The sequence below is a fragment of the Macrobrachium nipponense genome, chromosome 2, assembly GCF_015104395.2.
Source record: "Macrobrachium nipponense isolate FS-2020 chromosome 2, ASM1510439v2, whole genome shotgun sequence".
Classification (NCBI taxonomy): Eukaryota; Metazoa; Arthropoda; class Malacostraca; order Decapoda; family Palaemonidae; genus Macrobrachium; species Macrobrachium nipponense.
In genome coordinates, this window is record NC_087201.1 from 165,488,424 (window position 1) to 165,493,734 (window position 5,311).

A 5,311-nucleotide genomic window follows, 5' to 3' on the forward strand; every position below is an offset into this window, starting at 1 on the left:
GATATCAATGAGTGATACTTTCCTCCTGATTTTGTCAATCAACGTCACGACTGGTCTATTTGCACGTATCACCCTATCTGTTCTGATACCATACTCCGAGAGGATCTTTGCCTGGTCGTTTTCTATCAGGCCTTCAGGTTGGTGATCGTACCACTTATACTGCAAGGTATCTGTTGTTTCTTGCACTGGCTCCAGTGGAGTGCTTTTGCCACTGAATCATGTTTATTTTTGTACTGTTTCTGAGTAAGTGCTGGACATGTGCTTGCTATGTGGTTTATGATTACGTTTTTCATATTGTCCTTCCTGCATACAGGTGAGATGTTATTTCCATCTATCGTTCTTTGAACATATCTGGTTCTTAGGGTCTGATTTTATGCCACTGTTAGCATTCCCTCTGTTTCCTTCTTAAGCTCTCCCCTCTGTAGCCATTGCCATGTTTCATCGCTGGCCAGTTCTTTAGTCTGTCTCATGTATTGTCCGTGCATTGGTTTGTTGTGCCAGTCCTCTCTCTTCTGTTTATCATTCTCCTGTCTCTGTATATTTCTGGGTCTTCGTCTACCCATGCACTCCTTAGTTTCTTGTCTTCACTGGTTTTCAGATATTGCCCCAGTGCTCTGCTCTCGATGTTGACGAAGTCCTTTGTGCTTAGGAGCCCTCTCCCTCCGTCCTTTCGTGTTATGTATAGTCTGTATTTGTTGGTGTAGTGCTTTGTTGGATTGTCAAGTGTTTCCTAGTTTTTTGGTCAATGCTGCGGAATTCAGCCTTCGTCCACTCCACTACTGCGCTGCATCTGGTTGCTGGTACTACACATGTGTTTATGGCGTGTCCTTCATTTCTTGGTGTTATTAGCGTTGGTTGGGTGTTGGTTGGGGTACCCACCTCCTGGGTGGCGGGTACTACAAGCCGTCCAGGTGACATGTCATCTGTTCATTCTCCCCCGCTTTCTCTCTCTGCTTCTTCCTCTCTTTCTTTCTCTTCTTCTTACCCTACTCATACTCTCTATCTCTTCCAGTTCCTCTCTCTCTCTCTCTTTCTCGTTCGCTCCTCTCACTCTCTCCCTTTCACTCTCTCCTTGTTCCTCTCTCTCTCTCTCTCTCTCTCACTCTCTCTCTCCCATCAATCTCCCCTCTCTCTCTCTTGGCGGTATATGGAGTCGATTGGTTTCTTGTGCTATTTCTTCTTATAATTGTAGGAAGAAATTCTGTTTCTTTTACCGTATTGACAGTAGGTTTTTTTCTGTAATATGTTTAATGCTTCAAGATAACATAGGCGTTTCCGGTCCGGTGCATGGTCAATAATTTCTATGTTCGTTATAAGTTCAGCTCTTTCTGGTCTTCTGTTATGCTTTTCCCTGTAATGAATGAAAATGGCCCCTTCTTGAAGGGGGCAGGAGAGCCGCTTGGAGAGTCTAGTGGTGGTCATCCCGATATAAGAATGGTGGCATCTATCCACCGGGCATGTGAATTCGTAGATGACACTCCTCTTCAAAGACGTTTCTGGGGGCGCTGGGTTGTTTTTAAGAAGCAGCTGGCTGGTTTTCATATTTTTATAGTATATTATGAGGCTAATTTTATAACCTTCTGCAGTGGGGGAGACATTTTCACTGATTATTTTCCTTATAGCCTTTTCGTCTTCCAAATATTTGTGGTGCATATAATTTTTATAAAATATTGTTATAGCTCTACTTTGGTCGGTAGTTTCGGTCATTCTTTCTTGGTGCCATTCATTCATGGAGTCCCGCGTTTGGCGTTCGACCATGCGATTTGAAAAGTTATTGTTGATGAGGAGTTGTGTAGACCTTTCGATCTCCCTGGTGGTTTCTCTCCATGTGGAACAGTGTTTAAGGGCGTGGGGACGAAGGCATCTACTATAGATCTTTTATACCTGTCTGGGCACTCGCTGGACCCATTATGGCATAGACCCGGGTTTGTGGGTTTCTTATAAACCGTGGTGGTGTATCCCGTAGGGGTCTGCTGTACCCGAACGTCCAGGAAGGGTAGGGCACCGTCAACGCTGCGTTCACACGTGAAGTGGAGGATGGAGCATTCTTCAAAAGTCTTTCTTAAAGTTTCAAGGTCCTCTTCTCTGTCGACTCTTATGAAGGTGTCGTCTATGTAGCAGTAGTACTGGGGAGGGCTGAAATTATAAACACATTCCCGAACAATGATTCCAAATCACAAACTGATATAAAAAATCTACACAAACTGGTTCCGAGAGAAAAATCAATTCAAATTCGCTCATAATAAAAAAAAACTTACGTCAGTGATAACTAACGTCCAAAAGGAAAAAAAAAACCAATGGCACTGTTGACTGTTCCCGTGACACCTGTAACATCTGTAACTCACATAGACTTCAAGCAATTATCTACTGAACCCATAATAGAAAAAAACTCTAGGGCTATCAAAAAAAAAAAAAAAAAAAAAACTGGCAAAAGAAGACCGGTAGGTTTTCTCACTTTGACTGTTACCATAGTTTTTGAACAGGGCATTAACACAATATCCTCCGATAAAACACCATTATTTTTGTGGTTAGTACCTTCCATTCCACAACTTATAAACATCACCACCCTTAGTTCTCAGTACACCAACCCCATTGTTAGTATCAGCATCACCAATATTAGTATTCGACAGTATCACCAATATTACCAATATCACCACCCACAAATCATTGGCCCATTCACCAAAATTATTACCACCGTGAACTCTAATAGAATCCCCGTAAATAACTCCCGTAATAATTCCCCGTAAATATCTCCCGTATCACCAGTATGGGCTTCAATATTACCCTTCACCAGTATCATCACCATTAATATCACCAAACACATCACCAATAGCAAATAATCTCTGTATCCCCAGTTCTAATCACGCCCTCTACCACTGTGTAAAGGCCTTCTCCAAAGTGTAAGGGGAAACTTGCACCATATTCATTCATATTCATTTTCTCCTTACTCAAAAGAAGGAACAAAAATCATTCTAAAAGAAAAAAACCATACTGGCATATCACATCATATCTCAGTGGCTATCAGCTGATCTCAAGAACATGGCAATGAACTCTTCTTTTCAAGGCCAAACTGAGGAGACGAGAGAAAACAAAAAATAAAAGAAAAGGACTCACCCCCTCAACCCCGGTACAAAGAAAAAAAAATTCACCCTCCCTTAGGCAGAAAAATATGCTGAGTGCGTATGCATAAGAGAGCCCTGTCTCCAAGGGCCAAAAAAATGCAATCTAAGCACCGTGAGAATTGGGCCACATGTATGACAACTTCATATGCATACGTATGTATTAAAAAAAATGAATGCGTCGCCTTTAAACATGTGCTAGGATAAAAAAAACTCATCATGTTCTGCTCCTATGGGAAAAAAATATGGTAATCTGAACTGCCTCTTTAACTCCAAAAATGATTCACACACAAAGTTAGAAAGGGAAAAAAACACAAGGGCAAAAAAAAAAAAAAAAATGTAACTCTCACGCCGTCAATGAAAGAACACCATATTGCCGACTCGCGCATGTCAAAACACGCTAATACACACATACTTGAGTGTGTAGTCACAACCCGCTACTCGAACAGCGAGCACTTAGTAATCACACGCATTCACAGATATCAAATGAGTGAGACATCGCATTAAGCAAGACCTGAAGGTCACCGTGACGGAGGAAGATGACACTCACCTCCCAGCTGTGCTCCTCAAGGTACTGCTTGCCATATCTCTCGTTGGTGGAATTTGGAGGTTTTCTTGCAGTGTTTTTTAAATAGAATTCTAAAGGATGTATTTTGATTTGATTTGAAGGTATTGCTTGCAATATGTTTTTGCATAATTTGAAGATTTTGCTTGGAATATATTTTGTATAGTTTGAAGGTATTGGTTGCAATATGTTTTTGTATAATTTGAAGGTTTTGCTTGGAATATATTTTGTATAGTTCGAAGGTATTGCTTATAATATGTTATTGCATAATTTGAAGGTATTGCTTGCCATATCTCTTGATGGAATTTGGAGGATACGCTTGCAGTGTTTTTTAAATAGAATTCTAAGGGATGTATTTTGATTTGATTTGAAGGTTTTCCTTGGAATATATTTTGTAAAGTTTGAAGGTATTGCTTGCAATATGTTTTTTTTTTTTTTTTAATTTGAGGGTTTTGCTTGTCTTATATCTTGACAAAATTTGGAGGTATTACTTGCCATACCTCTTGATATAATTTGAAGGTATTGCTTGCAATATGTTTTTGTATAATTTGAAGGTTTTGCTTGCCATATCTCTTGATGCAATTTGAAGGTTTTGCTTGCCATATCTCTTGATGTAAGTTGAATGTATTGCTTATAATATTTTTTTTTATAATTTGAAGGTTTTCCTTGACATATCTTCATATAATTTGAAGGTATTACTTGAAATATCTTTTTATATAATTTAAAGACATATCTATTTGTGCAATGTGAAGGTATATCTATTTGTACATTTGGCAGGTATTGCCTGAAAAAAAAAATCATAAAATTTGAAGGTATTGCTTGAATCTTTTTTATATAATTTGAAGGTTTGGTTACCAGTTCCCTTTATATATTTTGAAAGCATATCTTTTTATATGATTTGAAGGCATTGTCATGTCATTTTATACAATTCGAAGGTATTCCTTGCCAGATCTTTTTGTATGAGAATGCATTTTATAATGTTCAAAGCACGCGAGTGTAAAAGCAGAACTTTTGATTATGCGCGTGATGCAACGGAATATTCACCTTGCCTACATTTCTATGACAATTCATTGTTTCTCAGTAGTCTTTTCTTCCATCTGAATCCAGGTAGAAGCAGAGGACAAAGACGGACTTGATTTCCAGGGACTTCTGTACACAGTGAGGGGAGACGGAGTCGATGGCTTCAAACCCAGCGAGGCCTATTTCACAATCAACTCCCTTACTGGGTTACTCATACAACAGAGGGTCAGTGGCAATAAGTAACTTTGTGATTTGATTCTCACTCGAGGAGCCCCATAGGGGGTTAGTGCCGTCAGTGCACCTCATGAGGTGCACTGTAGGCCTATTATATACTTAGTTGTAGGCATTATTTAAGGTTCTTTGCAGCGTCCCTTCGGCCCCAAGCTGGAACCCTTTTTCATTCCTTTTACTGTACCTCTGTTCATATTCTCTTTATTCCTCGTCTTATTGTCCACCCTCTCCTAAGAATTTATTCGTAGTGCAACTGCCTTGAGGTTTTCTACACCTTTCAAACCTTTTCACTGTCAATTTCCGTTTCAGCGCTGAATGGTCTTAGTTGCCCCAGTGCTTGGCATGTGTGCCTAAAAATCTACAGGGTGTCCATAAA

At 39.7% G+C, this 5,311-nt stretch overlaps 1 protein-coding gene across 1 annotated transcript in view; it reads left to right on the forward strand.

Annotated features, from left to right (window-relative positions):
- Positions 1–4,815: 4,815 nt before the first annotated feature.
- The window catches only part of LOC135221361 (putative neural-cadherin 2), a 559,152-nt gene continuing 558,656 nt past the window's right edge, over positions 4,816–5,311 (forward strand). Inside the window, exon 1 of the mRNA XM_064259162.1 lies at positions 4,816–4,929. The gene's annotated coding sequence lies outside the window, so the exon portion shown is untranslated. The remainder of the gene's footprint in view (positions 4,930–5,311) is intronic.